At 50.0% G+C, this 19798-nt stretch overlaps 1 protein-coding gene across 5 annotated transcripts in view; it reads left to right on the forward strand.

Annotated features, from left to right (window-relative positions):
* Nucleotides 1-19798, forward strand: part of HTATIP2 (HIV-1 Tat interactive protein 2) — a 455781-nt gene that overhangs the window by 145617 nt on the left and 290366 nt on the right. The window lies entirely within an intron of this gene.

The raw sequence follows: 19798 nt of genomic DNA on the forward strand, positions 1-19798 counted from the left end.
GACTATTCGAGAGAATTCGGGGATGAACCTGCGGTAAAAGTTAGCGAAGCCTAACATGCTTTGCACACCTTTTACGGAGGATGGTGATGGCCATTTGAGAACTGCATCGACCTTCTTTGAATCCATACGCACTCCGCCAAGTGATAATATGAATCCCAAGAATTCAACTTCAGTCACGTTGAAAACACATTTTTCCAACTTAGCGAAAAGTTTGTGTTGACGCAATCTTTCGAGGACCATTTTCACGTGTTTCCGATGTTCAGATTCCGATGAAGAATAAACGAGGATGTCGTCAATGTAAACAACAACACACACATCTATGAGCTCTCTGAGGACATCGTTCATAAAATATTGAAAGGCGGCCAGGGCATTGCAAAGTCCGAAGGGCATGACCTGATATTCAAATAGCCCATACTTGGTGCGGAAGGCCGTCTTCCATTCATCGCCCTCTTTTACTCGTACCAAGTGGTAAGCTCCTCTAAGATCCAGCTTTGTATATATGCATGCTTTTCTGACTTGGTCCAGGAGTTCAGGGATCAAAGGTAACGGATATCTATTCTTAACGGTGATCTGGTTCAGGGAGCGATAATCTATACAAGTTCTAAGGTCTCCTTCCTTTTTTGGAACGAAGAACAAAGCTGAAGAAGCAGGGGACTTGGAAGGACGAATAAACCCATTTGCCAGGTATTGATCCAGGTATTGTCGAAGGTGAAGGTTCTCGGGCTCGGTGAGGGCATAAATTCTACTACAAAGAGGAGTAGATCCAGGTATCAGGTCTATCTGGCAGTCATAAGACCTATGAGGAGGTAGAGAGTTAGCCTGATTCTTCCGGAAAACATCTTGGTATTCTAGGTTTCGAGGGGATTGGGTCCTCCGACGTCTTCCATATCTATGACATGTAATCACCACAGCTGTGCTGCTTCGGAAACTTTTTCGGCGTCTGCATCCTGCGTCGATGACGTCGATACACCGTCGTCGAGGACCTCCTCCGACGTCATCCGATGTGATAAGTAGGACGCACGACGCCCATAGCCTCAGTTCCGTTTTTTCCGCGAACGTGTTGCTTCGGGTTTCTCGGTTCTAAGCCTCGACTCTTTGGAGTTCTGTTCTTTCTGGTTCTTCAAACCTGTTCGTTTGTGAATTTCCTTCGGCGATGTGTTCCATTTCTTCTTCAACCCCGCGTCCGGGCTTTAAGAAGTGCGGGGAGTGTGGGTCCAAGATGTCGGTGACTGACTCGCACGACGCCTGCCTCTGGTGCCTCGGGGAGGCCCACGACACGGATGACTGTATCGACTGCCAGTCGCTCACGTCCAAGGCCTTACGCGAACGGAAGAAGAAGTTGTCGGTAGGTCGGGTGTCCAAGCCCCGGAAGTCGAAGTCGGCGGGGCTTTCGACGGATGATTCGAGGGGTGACTCTCCGCGTCATCGTCGGAAGTCTCGTCGGTCTTCTTCTAGGAGTGGGTCTCGCCACTCCTCAGCCTCTTCGAGGCATTCTCGGAAGCGCCGTCACCGGTCGCCTTCCAGGTCCTCTTCCGAGGATTCTGCACGGCACGTCGGTTACCCCACCAGCCGTGCGACGCCGGAGGAATGGGCTTCCTTCGGGAAGAAAATGTTGGCGATTCTTGAGTCGCAGGGTACTCAGCCGTCCGCGCCCCCGAGTGGGGTCGGCCGTGTGAGGTCGAGAGACGCCGCTCGCAAGAGTGGTCGGCACGAGTCACGGGAGCGGTCCCGTTCGGACAAGGAGGCTCGTTCTCGCCGTACCCGTTCCAGGTCCCGGTCCTCGACGCGTTCGAGACCGTGTGCTCCTGTGAAGTCTTCGAGGAAGACATCGACGTCTGAGGCGTCGACAGGCTTTCTCGAGGCTCCGGCTTCGAGGACGTCGTCGAGGCCGTCGACGATCAGGTCGTCGAGGGACACGCTCGGGGCTCCGGCCTCGAGGGCTGTGTCGACGCCGCCGATACTGGAGGCGCTGCATCTGACGTCGACGCCGATTTCCTCGACGTCGACGCCGATCCTCTCGGCGCCGTTGCCGGTTTTCTCGACGCCATCGACGCCTTTCGTGTCGGAGGTGCCCCGTGTCACGGGTGTGCCCCCTAGGAAGGCTCTGGTTAGGAGCAAGCACTCTCGGGTGCCTTTTCGCCACCTGGAATATATTTCGGAGGCGGATGAGGATTCTGATGGCCTGGTTCCTAGTCAGGTGCCAGATGAAATTGTCTCGGGCCATAGTCAGTTTGACGATTTGAGGCAGTCACTGCATGATGCCAGTGGACTGGACACCTCTCCGGAGGTGGAATTTTGTAGGCCTGAGCCTGGCTCCCATGCCGATTCCTCGTACCGGCGCCTTATGGCTAGGGTGTCTGAGTATCTGGGATGGTCTGCTCCCCCAGGGGAGTTTGTGCAGGATGATCTGACGGACATCCTTGATGTTGGTCCCCCAACTGACCCGGTACTGCCGTTCCATATGGCTTTACAGAGAAGGGTGGCGGCGGCTTGGACTGCTCCGGAGAGTCTCCCGGCGGTGGGCAGATCCTTGTCGCGTAAATACCGTCCAGCCAGTAGCGACCCCTGCTACTTGACCAGGCACCCCACTCCGGAAAGTTTGGTGGTGCAGGCGGCCACGGCCCCGGCAAAGCAGGCGTCGTACCCTACCATCCCTCCTGATAGGGACGACAAACGTTTTGATGGCTGGGCGAAGAAAGTGTTTTCTTCTGGTGGTATGGCGCTTCAGGCGGCCAATTCCATTTGTGCCTTGTCACGTTTCACGCACACTCTGTGGAACTGTGTTGCGTTAGCGGCTGAACGTATTCCCGAAGGGGATGAACGGGATGGTTTCCTTTCTATGGTCGAGGATGGTAAGGATGCCATGTGTGAGTCCGTTCAGTCGGGTCTGGACTTGGCTGAATGCGTCAGTAGGTCCATGGCGGCGAGCACCGTGATACGCAGGTTTGCGTGGTTGCGGAAGTCAGGGTTTGCTCCTGATGTGCAGTCCCGGCTCCTCAACATGCCCTTTGATGGTGAACACCTTTTTGGCAGCAAGGCTGACGAGAGCCTTGAGAGGTTGCAGACCTCAAAAGCTGCAGCGAAGTCGTTGGGCGCTGCAGTTCGCCAACCTCCGCCTTTTCGTCCTAGGGGACAGCAGTGGAGGGGTGGTTCCTTTCGCTATTACTCATCCTTCAGTAAAGCGAGAGGAGCTGGCAGTCAAAGAGGCCAACGCAGGGGTACCAGAGGTGGACGACAGGGTACCCGTGGTGCCAAGGCCGCTCGGGCAGTTGCCTCTTTGCCCTCAGGTAACGCCGCAGCCGCTCCCACTCAGTCGTGAGGCCATGTCCCATGGTTCGCCGATTGGGGGAAGGCTGGCGCAGCATCTTGTAGAGTGGCAAGCCATTACTTCAGATGTGTGGGTTCTGGAGATCATAACCCACAGCTACTGTCTTCCTTTTCGGCACAGGCCTCGCGACAATCCACCGGGGAACCTCTCTTTGCAGAGTCCGGATCCACTCCTTGCGGAGGAAATTCAAGCCCTGCTGGAGAAAGGCGCCATAGAACTGGTGCCTGTAGCGGAGAGGAACAAGGGATGGTATTCCCCTTATTTTTTGGTTTCGAAGAAAGACGGGGGATTGAGACCCATCATGGACTTGCGCGGTTTGAACAAACTCCTCAGGAAGGACAAGTTCAAGATGGTTACTCTCTCTCAAGTCCTCCAGGCCCTTCAGCTTCAGGACTGGTTGGTGTCACTCGACCTCAAGGATGCTTACTTCCATGTGCCGATCCATCCCAAGCACAAGAAGTACCTGAGGTTCGCGGTTGGCGACTCGCACTTTCAGTTTCGGGTCCTGCCGTTAGGATTGTCCTCCGCCCCGAGGGTTTTCACCAAGCTCATGGTGGTGGTGGCAGCGCATCTCAGGCAAGGGGGGATTCACGTCTACCCCTACCTGGACGATTGGTTGATCAGGGGGAGCTCTCCCGAGCAAGTCCTGGATCATCTATCGATCGCCTGTCGCTCCCTTCACAGGCTGGGCTTCTCCCTCAATTTAAAGAAGTCCCATTTGACACCAACACAGCGGCTCCAGTACATCGGAGCAGTGCTCAACACTTCCCTGGGGCAGTGTTTTCCTCCCCAGGTGAGGGCTCTTCACATTCAGCAGATGGTGCACAAGTTTCAGCATGCCCAGACGCTCCCAGCGTTCGAGTTCTTGAGGTTGCTCGGCCTCATGGCATCCTGCATTCTTCTGGTGCCAGAGGCTCGCCTGCGGATGAGATCTTTGCAGTGGGCACTCAAGATGCAATGGTCGCAGTCCTCCGGCAGGATGTCGGACTCGATTCAGGTGCCGTCCTCGGTCGCCCGGGACCTTCTGTGGTGGGCCGTCAAAGGCAACTTGATGAAGGGGGCTCCATTTTGGCTTCCCTGGCCGGAGGTGACGGTCGTGACGGATGCATCCCTCACGGGATGGGGAGCTCATGCCAACGGGCTGACAGTCAGCGGTCGTTGGTCTCCGTCGGAGTCCAGACTCCATATCAATCTGTTGGAGCTGAGGGCCGTCAGGCTAGCCCTGAAGGCTTTTCTGCCGTCTGTGCGAGGGAAGAATGTCCTGATCCTGACGGACAACACAGTGGCCATGCACTACCTCAACAAAAAGGGGGGGGCAGGGTCACTTCCTCTGTGCAGAGAGGCGATGCAGCTCGAGTTCTGGGCCATCCAGCAGGAAGTTTCGATCTCGGCAGTTCATCTGGCCGGAGCCGAAAACGTGACGGCGGACGCTCTGAGCAGGCAGAGCGCAATCTCTCACGAGTGGGAGTTGGCTCAGGAGATTCTCCTGGAGATCTTCGCCCTTTGGGGGACCCCTCAAGTGGATCTCTTCGCCTCCAGTGTCAACCGGAAGTGCGAAAGGTTTTGCTCGCGGGAATTTCCTCCAGAAGGAGCCTTAGGAGACGCGTTCGTGGTGGAGTGGTCATTCCCGCTGCTGTACGCGTTTCCTCCAGTCCCCGTCATCCCGCAAGTGCTGCGGAGGTTACGGAAGTTCGGTTCCCGGATGATCCTCATTGCCCCGGCGTGGGCTCGGAGGACGTGGTACCCGGACCTTCTCGACTTATCCATCTGCCCTCCACGTCGTCTTCCCTACCGAGACGATCTGCTCTCACAGGAGGGGGGTCAGGTTCTCCATCCAGAGGTCAGATCCCTCAACCTTCACGCTTGGCTTCTGAAAGGTTGAGGTATAAGGATTGGGACCTCCCTGAGGACGTGATGGAGGTGTTGCTTTCGGCCTGAAGGCCGGCAACAAAGTCTCTGTGCCGTTGCCGTTGGCGTAAGTTCTGCGACTGGTGCAGAGTTCAGAATGTGGATCCTTTTGCATGTGACATCCCCATGGTTCTGTCCTTTTTACTTTCTTTGGCCCACAGGGGCTTGCAAGTGGGTACCGTTAAGGGTTACCTGGCGGCGCTGTCCATCTTTAAGCGCTTGTCTGAAGAGTGTTCTTACTTTAAAATCCCTTTGATTTCACAGTTCCTGAAAGGGCTCACTAATGTGTTCCCTCCGTCACCTTTCCTGGTGCCCGGTTGGGATTTAAACTTGGTTCTTAAGTTTCTTATGGGTGCTCCGTTTGAGCCTTTACATTCTTGCCCTTTGAGGCTGTTAACTCTGAAAACTGTGTTTTTAGTTGCGGTTACTTCCGCTCGCAGAGTGAGTGAGTTACAGGCACTTTCAGTTAAGCCTCCCTTCACTGTATTTCACAAGGACAGGGTTGTCCTTAGAGTTCGTCCTTCTTTTCTTCCGAAGGTAGTGACGGAATTTCATTTGGCCCAGAAGGTTGTTCTTCCGGCATTCTATCCTCCTCCGCATCCTGGTAAGGAAGAGGAGAGGCTCCATAGGCTTGATCCTAGGAGAGCTTTAAGCTTTTATGTTTCACGCATGTCCCGGGTCAGAGTGGATGATCAACTCTTTATTGGTTACGCTGGAAAGCGTTTGGGGCAAGCTGTGACGAAACAGACTTTGTCTCGCTGGATTATTTTAGCCATCTCGGAGTGCTACCGTTTGGCGGGTATGGACCCACCGGCTGGCTTGCGGGCCCATTCTACCAGGGGTATGGCTGCGTCTACTGCCCTGCAGAGGGGTGTTCCTATTCGCAACATCTGTGATGCAGCCACCTGGGCTTCAGTACATACATTTGTACGTCACTATTCCCTTGATTCCATCCGGGCACAGGATCTGGCCTTTGGCAAGGCGGTCCTTTGCTCTGCTATTTGATTGGCTATTCTACATTTTGATTCTAAATTCTTTCCCTCCTCCTTGCTTTGGTACTGCTTTGGGAGTCTGTCATAGATATGGAATACGTCGGAGGACCCAATCCCCTCGAAGAACAAGTTACTTTCTTACCTGGTAACGTTCTTTCGATGGGATGGTCCGACGACGTATTCCATATCGCTCCCGCCCGGCCTTCCCCGCTGCAGAATTTCTTTTGCGATTGCAGCTTACGTTCCGCAAGGCTTTGTGTCTGACTGGCAGTTGACTTATGTCACACGTTCTGGGGGAAAAAACTACAACTGAGACTATGGGCGTCGTGCGTCCTACTTATCACATCGGATGACGTCAGATGTGGTGATTACATGTCATAGATATGGAATACGTCGTCGGACCATCCCATCGAAAGAACGTTACCAGGTAAGAAAGTAACTTGTTCATTCGGGAGGTAACTGGGGAGTCTCTGAAGAAATTGCTGCCAGTGCAACACCAGGTGGAGGGTGACAAGTAGAGACACATTCTGGAAACGGGACCGTTCTTGCTCGCCAATCGATCAGAGGATTGTGTTTCTCTAACCAAGGTATTCCTAGAATAATCTGAAACTGAGGGGCCTTGATCACATCGAACACGATCTTCTCATGGTGTCCATCTTGACTTACTAGCGTCACCTCTTGAGTGGTATGCGTTACTGGCCCGGAGGCTGTCTCCGTACCATCCACCGTAGTAATGACGTCCTTTACAGCCTTGGGACAAAGAGTTAGATTCATCCTCAAAACCATTTCATGATCCACATAATTGCCGATGGCACCGCTGTCGACGTAAGCTTCAATTGCATGTAATCGATCCGGATTATCAGGGCTAATGAGGACCATAGGTATCACGAAATGCGAGGTCACAGAACTGGTTTTCACGCTCGGCAAGAGGACCTCTATTCTTGTCGGGCGAGGTCGTTTCCCTGCTCAGAGTTTGTAACTTTGGTAACTGCAGCTCCTACTGCCTTCTTGGCAGGTTTCACCGGACAGTCTCGAAGAAAGTGCCCTGAGTTTCCGCAATAGAGGCATAATTGCAACTGTTTTCTCCTTTCCCGCTCCTTTTGTGTTAGAGGACCTTTCAGACCCCATATTTGCATGGGTTCCCCGGAGTCTACTCCTTTGGAAGGAGTTGGCGGTTTGGAAAATACTCAAGCATCAAACTTGGAACGATCGGCCTTCCTGTTCTGCAGTCTGTGATCTATTTGAACGACTAAGTCTATATAGTCCGAACAATCTTGTGGGGGATTCACTACTTGGGCTAACACATCTTTGAGCTCTCCACGTAGACCTCTATAAAACAGCGTAATCCTTTTGTCCTCAGGCCATTGAGTTTCCACTATCAGTCTGTTGAAAGACGCAATATAAGCCAAAAGGTCTTGATTACCTTGTCGCAACGAAAGAAGCTCATTGTCCAAGGCCTGCCCCTGTGAATGTCTTGCGAACAGTTTTTCCATACTGAGCTGAAAAGCTTGAAAATCATGGAGGACCGGATCATCTTGATTTACTAGAGGGATCGACCAGCCTGCCGCATTGTCACTAAGGTGCGAAAGCACGAAAGCTACTTTAGCTTGATCAGTTGGAAAGGCTGCTGGCCGGCATAAGAAATGCAACCGGCACTGATTGATAAATACTGCAAACCTCTTTGGGTCACCAGAAAATCGTTCGGGCAGAGCCAGAGGTACATTCCCAGGTAGGTTGATCTGCACTGGATTCATAGAGGATGTAGAAGGAAGATTTCCCCCAGATGCGGGTAACGGGGTCTGTCCGGCTTGTGACTGTAGCAATTGTCTAGCGAGATCATCTGTTCGCTCCTTGGATATAATCAGTTCCCTTCTTAGAGCGTTCGTTTCCTGACGGGCTGCATGCACTTCTGCCCTTAGTTCCCCAAGTAACTGGGCTAGCTGGTCGGTATCCGAGGTTTCCATAGCGCCTGGACGGGAGTTTTGTGGTAGGCTTTGTGTTCTGTAACGCTCACCTGATTCCCGTAGAGGCGCCGGTCTTGACTGGGCGTATACCGTATCTTCAAAGGTGATGTGTAACACACGGCTGGCTCTTTGGGCTGGACCTCTGTGCACTCTATGTCTGACTCGAAGGGTAAGATGTCTGCAGATAGAAAATATGGGATTAAGGAACTGGGTTATTGAATGTCTCTCTCTTCTTCCCTTTCTCTTCTCCTGTAGAACCCCAAAGGTTAACGCTCTCACCTTAGGTAAGTGAACGCTGTGCTCTCCATCTGCCTCGGGGCAGGGTGCTGTAACCAGTTTCTTCACTGGATAAGGGGAGCAGGCCTCTTGACTTCAGAGGACTGCTGTCCGTCGTTTACTGCACGAACGGTAAGTTTTTAGTAATTCTAATGTCTTTAAAGTCTTTAGTAATGATGTCTCTTGTTTTGCAGGGTTCCGGCGATGGCGGATGACGGGCTGAAGTGAGTTGAAGATGGAGCCCGTGTGATGAATAGAAGCGCCTGGAAGCACGTAAGTAAGCGCTTGTTGCCTGCTTCACGATGCGCTCTAACTGTCTTTTTATTTTGCAGGTACAAGTTCGGAGCGGCTGCAGGGTGCCGGAATACCCACTGGGTTAGATGTGGAAAGGAGTAATGGCACGTGAGTATTAAAGTTCCCCAATGTCTTTAAACGCACCTTGTTTTGTCTTTCAGATGCGGGATGCAGCGCCGAAGGCCTCCGGAGCGTGCAAAGAGTTGGTAAGCTTTTGTCTTTCAGATGCCGGAATGCAGTGTGAAGACCTCCGGAGCGCACGAAGAGTAGGTAAGCCTTTGTCTTTCAGATGCCGGAATGCAGCGCGAGGCGTTGGTGACAGCCGATGGACCAGGTAAGTGAAGAGCTGTCACTGAAGACCGTAATGCTAACCTGTTCTTTCTTGTCTTTATAGGTGTTGCTGAAGACTGGATTCAGGATGGTAAGCCTTTTTCCTTAGGCCCAGGATCAGATGCAGAAGACACGATGAGCGTTCTGCTGCAGAGGATGCAGAATAACGCAAAGCAAGATTCATCCATCGGGTGTGGTTTAAATAGCCTCCTGTAGTGCTTAGGTGTCTCCTTCCACAGCCACGCCTAGGTAAGAAAAGAGTTCCTCCTTTCCAGAAGAGTTCCAGTGTTCTGAATCTAGGGAGTGGCTCCTGCCCCACCCAACAGGAAAAGTAGTTCCAAACAGAAGAGGATCAACTTGCAGGCACGTAAGCAGCATGGTCTGCTGCAGGTAAATCCACCCAAGCATTATGAGCCCGGCGCTTCCAGCGCTGGGACTGGGCATATTTATGAGCCTGGTGCCACTGGCGCCAGGACTGGGTCCAAAAGGTCCCAATTGGGACTGGTTGGCACTCGGAACCTGGGTTATGGATCTGCTTCCAAGGGAGTTGGGAAAACCCTGACCTTTTGGAAGCAGAGATCATGACAGAAGCCCACTACGTGGAACAAACCGCCCTAAAGATGGCAAAAGCCAAACAATCTTACTACGCAAAGGGCAACAAAGCGAATCGGTTCCTGGTTGCCAAACTAGCCAAACGGAGACGCATCAACACGATCGCAGGCCTACGGAATCCGGAGGGGGTCACTCGATACTCGGAGCCCGAAAAACAACAGCTTGCAACAGACTACCTGACCCAAATCATGAAGGCAACCCCTCGTGACCGACCGCAACAGGTGGAATATCTACGGAAGGCAGCGGTTCCCCGTCTCGCCAACACGACGAGAGACGAATTAGAGGAGCTTATCACGGAGAGGAGGTCGAGGAGGCCATCAAGTCGCTTAAAACACGAGCCCCAGGCCCAGACGGCTTCTCGGCCAGATTCTATAAACTTTTCAGGCCACAACTGACCCCCCCACCTGGTGAACCTGTTCAACACCTTCAGGGACACAGGCGCGGTCACCCCATCGATGCAGGAATCAACCACCATCCTCCTGCCCAAACTGGGAAAGGACCCAAGGAGTCTAGCCTCCTACAGACCGATAGCACTCTTAAACATTGATGCCAATATATACTCAAAGATCCTGGCAAACCGCCTGAACCGCGTGCTCCCGAAGATCATTCATCTCGACCAAGCAGGCTTCATCCTCCATCGATCCGCGGGAGACAACATACGTAGAGCCCTGGACCTGGTGGACCTCGCCTCCCGGAACTCCCAAAAGCTGGTCTTAGTGGCTCTGGACGCAGCTAAGGCATTTGATCGAGTTGATTGGCCCTTTATGAAACTCACCCTAGAGGCCTTCGGCTTCGGGCCGACCTTTCAGTCAATGGTGTTGGCCAACTATAAGAGCCCGAGTACGAGTCTAAGAATTAATGGGCACAGCTCAGCTCCGATCCCCCTATCATGCGGAACCCGGCAGGGCTGCCCGCTATCACCCCTACTCTTCGCTCTCACCATGGAGCCTCTGGCCCAAAGGATTAGGGGAAACGATCGTATTAAAGGGCTACAGGTTGGCCCCAACCAACATAAAATCGCCCTATATGCGGACGATGTCCTACTCACGATCTCGGAACCCCAATCATCATTGAGACAGGCAATACGAGAACTTACCATCTATGGTGAGGTCTCTGGCTTCACTATAAACTTTAATAAATCCTCGGCCATGGGCATCGGGCTCACTCCAGCAGAACAGGAGCCACTGGCGACGATGTGCCCGATGACATGGGTGAAGAAGGCCATCCCCTACCTAGGGGTCCACATCCCGGATTGCCCAGGAGACACATACAAAGCCAACTTCCCCCGGCTGCTGAAAGAACTGGAAGGTGACTTGAAACGGTGGGAGACCCAAGAGATCTCACTGTTGGGGCGCATCACAGCATGCAAGATGAACCTACTACCGAGGTTCCTATACACCTGCGCCTCACTCCCAGTAGCGATCCCCACACCAACCCTTAAGGACATCCAAAGGAAAATGCTGAAATTCATCTGGAAAGGTAAGAGAGCGAGAATTCCTCTCAAAACGATGCTGGGGGGCTCTAAGCTAGGAGGTCTGGGGGTCCCGGACTTGAGGGCCTACAGTGTGGCAGTACAACTAGCACAATTTCAGGCATGGCAGACCGTAACAAACCGCCCCAGGTGGGTAGAGCTGGAACAATCACAAACACCTTTACCCTTGCGATTCCTGCCACACATTTCGCCCCCCCCTTAGAACACACTGGGGAGACCTCCTCCTGTCAACCAAACACACCCTTAGATCCTGGGACTGGGCTTTAAAGCAGAAGGGAGTGCCCAGAGGACCGAGCCCACGCTCCCCTGTCTTCCATAACCCATCCTTCTCACCCGGAACAGACCTTCGCAATTTCCGGAATTGGATAGAGGGCGGGCTGGAGACCATAGACCAGCTATATATGGGAGGGACATCCCTCACCTTCGCCCAATGTAAGGAGAAGTTCCAACTCCGGGAAAGGGACAGATTTACCTATATTCAGCTGCGCCACTGGTGCTCGCACCCCCAGACTCTACAGGCAGCAACTCGTCTGCCCACCGCCCTGGAGCTAACACTGGGGGATCTTCCAACCCGAAGCAGGGTATCCACCCTATATAGGCGCTTCTTAAGAGACTTCCTGTCCACAAAGACCCGCAGCATGGCTCAATGGGAGGCGGACCTGGGCCATCCGGTCGAGGAACAAAACTGGGTGGACATCTGGAACAGAACGCACACCTCCTCCACGTGCGTTACCAACAGGGAATGTGCGTACAAGGTGCTCCTACAATGGTATTACCCACCCCTTCGACTCCACCACATGAACCCGCAGGTGGATCCTGCCTGCTGGAGGGGATGTGGTCACCCAGGCTCTTTCTTTCATATGTGGTGGACTTGCCCAAAGGTACGACAGTTCTGGAGGACATGCCTAGAGACCATCGCACAAATTACAGGGAAGGCGATCCCTCTAGACCCTGAACCAGTCCTGCTGGGGGCCACGATCCCCACGATTTACCCGCGCTCCGCGTCCAAGTCTAAACTATTGACACACTGCCTTCTGGCGGGGAAAACAGTGTTGGCTAGGACCTGGAAATCACCAGAAGGACCGCACATAGCCCAATGGTGGTCTAAACTCTGGGACATCCTGATCGCGGAGAAGGTCACGGCAGCACAGGCGGGCACGCTCCACCGCTTTCAGAATGTCTGGAGCCCAGTGCTGGAATACGACCAGCGCTTCCCCGCCCAGACCTACAAACCGACCAGGGCCCGATGGATCTTGAAACATCAAGTGGATCCGGCAGAAGACATATAAACCCTAGGGGGCGAACCGGACAACCCAGACTGAAAATTCGGCCTCCGAACATAAGGGTGCGAGAGGCCAGAGGGAGGAGGGAAGGAGGATACCCGAGGGGGGGAATAAGGACTGGGGATCGAAGAACTTGAATACGCATTGCTTTTGATATGTCATGTTTTGTATTTTTGCCATCCTGCCTTGATTTAAAATAAACGAAGTTAAAAAAAAGATATAGTTTTAGGATAAGTGAGTACAAAGCAACATGATACTTTGTGAGTTCCCAGTGATAAAATTAATTAGAAAAAATAAGATGAATATCAACTATTTAAAAAACATATTTTAATGTAAATAACTAAGTTTTAAATATTTGACATAGTTCAAAGTTATTACTTATAAAAAGTGGAATGATAAATAAAACTGTTGTATTGAGTTGGCATTGGCATAAACTGAACAAATCTGATTTTTCACCGGAATCACTTGGAAATGTCTCCCTTATGGCTCTTAGGACACAGGCATGTGTATGACTCCAGGGACTCTGATCCCTAATCTTCCAAGAATCTACCAATTTTAGGCTCTATAGGCCACAATGTAGCATCTGTGTAAATAAGTCGCATTGTTTAGGTGAATGAAGTAACATTTAAATTGTATGTTTTGCTTTGCATACAAATAGGTAGAAACAGACAACAGTAAAAGTACAAATCAAGGGTGTTCAACACCAAATTGACAAAAATATAATCTTGGGCCATTAAATTAGATGACGGAACAGCATCTAAATTAATATGTAGAACAGCCATACATTTTATGGTGATTTAGCTTTCTGAGTGACAAACCACATTGCGCACACTGGTAAGCTAGAATCTGGAGACGGACATGGTGTCATTTCGGTTAATTTGAACACCTGATCTCTGTCCCTACCACTACAACAGAACAGAAGCTCACATGAACCAGGTTCAGGCCTCTTGCCCCATGTGTAAATGGTGGTTTCTTTCTGACCCATTACAGTTGCTATTTCGCAAGAGTGAATCCCTGACCCAATTCCTCCGTTCAAATAACCAGACACCAGAATGTCTTTCACCATCTCCCTTCTTAGCCAGTTAGCTTGCTGTAAGTCAAAATCTTGCCTTCCCTCTGGATTTTTATCAGACACTGTACCAGTCCCCGGTGTCTGATACTCGTGGGATTGTTGGGTTGTTTCTGACCCCGCTCTGGGGTCGTCTGGTTCTTGCACCCTCTGGGGTAGTCTGGTTCTCACCCTGCTCTGGGGTCGTTTTTGACCCTGCCGGCCACATCCCAGTTTCCCTGAGCATCAGTGTACCTCTTTCTCTCACGCAACGCTCCTCTGGTCGTGCGTGCTGGGCATTCTTGATCCATCGGCTTCCTTTGTTTATGTTGGAGTTGGTGCTCCCTTCCCACTTGCTCTTGGCCGGGTCTTGATGGTGGCTCTGCTTTGTGCCACTGTTGTGTTTTCCAGCATCTTCCACTGCATCTCCAGTCTCGATGCTTCTGGTTCGGTGCTAAGGCAAATCTGCCAAGTGTTCTGCAGCCTCCACCGTGGCCCAAAGCACCAAGCAGGGTGCATGTTAGTCTCTGCAGGACACGGTTCCCAGGAGGATTGCTCACGTTTGTGGCTCTTCATGCCTCTCTTTGCTTCTGGCAAGGTGGGTGGGCTCCTCTCCTTGGCAGTGAGTATGTGCGTTTTTGTCTTGTTCTCCATCCCTAAGGCTGGCTTAAGGACGGTGCTTGAGTAGGGTCCGAAACGACACCAGCCATTGATACATGAAGGGGTACCACATAACATATGTCAATTCCCATATAACCATACACTTATTGTATTCTCGGGACAAGGGAGGGAAACACATATCACTATCTAGGGATTGCCTGTCCTCTAAAGGGTGGGAGGGGGCGTGATCACCCTCTGTGGGATCCTATTTTCTCTGTCCCCTAGGGAGTGTTAAGCTTAGCGGGCTCACCTCTCTCGTCCCAAAGAGAGTGGCTCCCCCTTGTGGAGAGGGTACACATTCCCTGGATTCACCACAAAACTTTTTTCACAAAAAAAGTAAGGTTAATGATTAGTTGACCATGACACAATTGGGACACATTCGTCAATGTAAACATAGTGAACAATTCCGAGCGATGCACTGCCACATAGTAAAGTAAGCAGATTGTACAAAATGTATTCCGTTAAAAGGGAGACTTAATAGTCACTCATTGCTCGGACCACGAGGGCAAACAGTGCTCCCTAGTTCATGCATAAGCACTATTGGCGTTCTCTGACCCCAAATGTGTAGGGGACACCGCCCTGAAGTTTTGTTGCTGCGTTAAGTATAGTGATGGAGGATCATCTCCCAATACGTATGCCATGCTGATGGATTTTTCACAGCAACAGTTGTTTTTAACCAAATTTGGCACATCGCTTGACACTGGTGGCAGGTACACCAAGTGAAAACATCTTCTATTCGAGTCAGCTCGGGATCTGGTGAATCTTTCTCTCTGCTAACCGTCATCTCGACCATTTGTTGTTGGCTTTCCCTTGCAAGCATTTGCTTATCTGTTTATTCCGGGTTCATACTAGCACCCCCGAATACCAGCCATAATGGGTGATGTTGGAACAAATGAAGGAAAAAAAACTGTAGAAAAAAAGATTTGTTATATTTAAATCAAAGATAATTTAGCAGAGTCCTTTAAAATGAATACAGTAAAGTAAGACAAATAACTTGTTTCATAGAAGGATGAAGTCTGTCATGTATTTAGAAAACCTACTTAATTAAAAAATGAAGGTAAAATACCATGGTGAAAATAATAGCTCTATAGACACATAGGGCCTCATTACACGGTATGCGGTAACCATGGCGCTATTAGCGCCATGGTTGCCGCCGGTATTTTACCGTGTCTGCCTTGGTGGATGGCGGAATTAGCGGCCTACTCCAAGGTGAGCGGGGCCGGTAATTCCCCATTCACCAAGGCACTTCCCCATTCCCATTTTTGCCCCCATAGGGCTCAATGGGAATGGGGAAGGAGGTAATTACGGTACCGCAAATTGCGGTACCGTAATTAGCACCAAGGTCCCTTTGCGGGCCCGTTCCTTAACGGCTGGTAAAACCAGCCATTGAGGTCGGGTCCGGCAAAGGGACCTCGTAGTAAGGCGGTAAGGGTTTACCGGTACTGGTGCCCTTACCGGTACCGGTAAACCCTTACCCCATACCGTGTAATGAGGCCCATAGTTGGGTAATAAACCTTTGAACAAGATGCATCAGACTGATTTACAAAGCGTTTCCCATTAACACAAACTTTTGTAAACCAAGCCTTAAAGTAGTGTAAATACCTTATTTTGTTGTAGGAGATGGTGGAGTTAGATGTATACAACACAAATTATGAGTCGTGAAGGCCTGAAATAAATTGGTTGAGCACCAAGTGGGGGAAACACTTTTGTATAGGCACGTTATAAATGCCATATCATATCATAAATGTTATGTTAATGTTAAAGGTTTTTATACCGCGCACAGGTGCCACTTGTGTGGTTTCTCAGCGCTCTGGCGGTTCTGTGAGAAATCCGAAGGGGGCCTAGGCTAGTCGGAGGACCAGGAGAAAGAGCAAGGGAGCTGTGATGTGCTGTTGGCAGCTTCATTTTTGATGTACCATTCAGTGAGCTTGGGTGCGAGATTCGGGAGGTGGACATCATGTAGTGTTGTGCAAGGTTGTGTGTGCGCTATGTCTTGTTGTGAAGTGTGTGCCATTTGCTGTGCGGAGGAGTTTTTTGTTTTTAGTGCAGTATGAGAGAGGTGTATGTGGAGGGCTGATTGTTAGTAACAGTTTGGGTTGTTAGTGGCCGTGGCTGATCTTCAGCTTTTCCCGTTTATTAGTTGTATCTTCGCTTCTTCTGTGTGCCCTTTCTAGTTGTATCGGTAAAGTCGCCTCTGGGTGAAGGGTTTTTGCGCTACTTTGTTACTGTATGTTGCCTGAATTCTGAGTGCAGTCCCTATTTCTGATTAGAAGCCCGTTCCCAGCTCAGAGTGATCAGCGGGGCGGCGATTTCATGAACTGCATTCCCTTTGGCGGTTAAGTTCTTGTAGGGGCGTAGTTAGTGTTTGGTTGCCCTTACTCGTAGCATGCCTGGGGGTGACTTTCCCATTGCCATCCCTGGGTTTCCATGGCCTACTTTCTGGGCCTAGCATTTCTAGCTTATCACCCGCTCTTTCATAGGGCTCTAATTTGGCCGGGGAGGTGGGTTGCTTCTCTTTTCAGTCCTATCCCTCAATCTTGTTTTTCCTGATTACTTCTCTTTTTTTCCCATGCTTGGTTGATTGGGAGGTGTGCGGATGTCATTCAGTCGGATTTGTTGTGTCAGAGTTGAAGAGCCAGGTTTTCAGCCGTTTCCTAATTTTGTATGGTCCTCCACGGTTCGAATTTTCCTCAGAATGAAGTTCCATAGAGTTGCGGCTAAGTGGGAGAATGCTGAGCCGTCCAGTTTTTTTTCTTCCGGTACCATTTGTGTTCAAGGTGGATGTCGTTACAGGATGGAGAATTTCTTTTGGATAAGGACTGCTCCCTGGCCGTACATTGCTCTGTGCGTTATGCACAAGGCTTTGAAGGAGATTCTCCCTTTGACCGGGAGCCAAAGTAGCATCCTGAGCACTGGTGTGATGTGATCTCTTCTGCTGAGTTCGAAGAGGAGCCTGGCTGCCGCGTTTTGCATTTGTTGTAGTTTCCTCATTAGGTATTCTGGCATTCCGAGGTAGTATGCTGTTTGCATAATCAATCCTGGACTTATTGAGCGATATGATGGCCAGGGTTTTGTGCGTGAAGGAGAGGCATGGTAGGATCTTTTTTTATCATTTGTAGGGGGAAGAAGAATTTCCGGATTATTGCATTCCCTGGGGGTTCAAATGTTAACTCGTTGTCCATGAGGATTCCAAGGTTTTTTACAGCTTTTGATTCCGTCGGTTGGTTTCCCAGCTCTATTGGCCATGGTATGTGCTGGTCGTTCCCTCTGTCTTCTAGTGTAATCATGATTTCAGTTTTGTCAGGATTGATTTTAAATTTAATGTTCATCCCTTGGAAGAGCTCCTTAAGGCACTCTCCTAGGGGTGCCTTCTCTTCTTGTATGTCCCCAAATTTGCAGATGAATTGTGTATCGTCTGCATAGTTGTAGCATGTTAGTCTGTGCCATTTGATGAGGTTGATTAGCAGTGTCATGTAGATGTTGAAAAGAAGCATGGATAGTGATGAGCCTTGTGGTTCTCCTCAGGAGGAGTCTTGTGGCATGGATTTGAAAGGCTTTAACCAAGGCTTTCCGTCCTTTCCGCTAGGAATTATTTGATCCAAAGCAGTGCTCTCAGTGAGCCCTATTTCTTCATTTCTTTTTTTTAGGATGTTGTGGTTAACTGTGTAGGAGGCAGCTGAGAGATATCAGTGCTGATTTGGTGTTGGAATCTGCGTTCATCTTTACGTCTTTAGGAAATAACAATAATAGTGTCAAGGAAAAAGGGTTTGTTGATATTTATTAAATGCAGAGGCGTCTTGCGCATTTCCTTGAAAGCATGTTAGTTAATGCATTGCATTTAAAGGACGTTTGCTTTGCATAGCGCTCTGAGCTGCTGATGTCACAGAGAGGGGCGTGTGCTATGGTTTATTGCTGCCAATGCACTTAACTGTAGGGTGATCGTGCAGCGGCTTAGATTATCTCAAGATGGTGGTTGGGGACCCGTGCGTTTCTCACATTATTTTCAAGAAATGTAAGTTAATATCCACAGAAAGAATAAATGTAAATGGTCGATATAGGGTTCAGTACGTATGTCTTTGCGATTTCAATACTTTAACATGAGTGCACCCCTCCTTTTAACCTCCAATTTCAATCATATGGGGCCGATTCACAACGATTTGCACTGAAGCACATCGAGATGCCCTGAGCACCTCAGATTTGCCTTTGCTACCTCATATTCCAAAGCCTAAAACTAACCCACATCTGGCAGCAATATCTCCAAGATGCTCTTGAGCAACTCTTTGTGATTCTCTTTTGCACAATAGCATCTTGTTGTAATGAAGATGGAGCAGCCGTAGAGAGGTAACAAGACATTTTTGAGTACCTCATGACCCAGCCAGAAGACGCCTGACTCTTTAAATGGAAGCCTTCTCTTTTTCACATATAAACATTCTACATACTTCTAGTGTTCCATAGAAAACTAGCAATGGAAGTACAGTAAACCCTTTTCCACAGTTCAACTCCTTTAACTATAACACATCTCAAATATACCCGTGGCATCTCCAGTTTTGGGCTTTGCAAATTAAGATATAATAGCGATGAAAGATGTAGGCCTCTTGCAGATGGAAAATGTAGTTTGTACAGTCTTTTAAGATCATCTTGTGCCAATGCTGTATACCCTTTGCGTTAAATCTTTCCCGGGAAGACATTTGAGTAGGGCTTTAAGTGGGATCGGCTAAGCACGGGCAGAGGCCTGACTGTTTGCTAAAACTGACCTTGGTCCAGGGTGCTGCTGGGGCTCCCGCAGTCCCCCACGAGATTTTAGTCAAAAACATGCGAGTGCGATAGGGACAGAGAAGTGAACTCGCTGTGAAAGGAATTTGTGCTAGGAAGCTATCTTCCTGCTAAAGCAGGGCAGCAATATGACTGCCGAAGGATAACGCTCCCCAAATGTGTATATTTGACTCGTGTTTGCTGTCACTTTACTGACATAAATAAAATGAGCAAAAGGCCAGTGTGCATTTGTGCTCAGAATGGTTGAAGGCTTGAATCACTGTCACAGATGGGTCATATATAAAAACATTGTGTTCATTCTTATTTTCCCAAAATGCGCTTCGATTTTATAAAAAGCACCAAGTAGCTTGCATTGGTGAACATATTGCTCCTCCCCTTTCTCATGGCTGCTCTCTTGAGTTCAGGGCTGGCTAAAGATGTTGTGAGTAAATTAAGTACATCTTGAGGTCTGTCTTTGGTCAACAAAAGCACATTTAAAGTGACATGACCTTTAGTTTGAGAAGACTGGTGCCTCCCTGCAGAATATGTAAATACTTTTAGCCCTTCCTTGAAGGAGGTTAATAGCTAGGGGTTCTCAAGGGACAGGCAGACTGCAAGGGAGTTTTACCCCTTACTGAGCACATAGGAAGAACTATTCAGCACGTTGGGCCTGGGTCATTTATTTACATAATGAAACTGAACCAGGGGGACTTTTGTTTACGTTATGCAGACTGGGTACAAGCAAGAGCACCTGAGACCATGCGGGTCGGTCCAAAGTACATGTATACAGGTCCTCGTGGTGTATTGTTTGTGGTCGGTAGCCCTTGCTTAAGTCACTGCCCCTCCTTTAGGCCACACC

Source organism: Ambystoma mexicanum, chromosome 11 (genome assembly GCF_040938575.1).
Source record: "Ambystoma mexicanum isolate Mex_15411 chromosome 11, UKY_AmexF1_1, whole genome shotgun sequence".
NCBI classification, from domain to species: Eukaryota; Metazoa; Chordata; class Amphibia; order Caudata; family Ambystomatidae; genus Ambystoma; species Ambystoma mexicanum.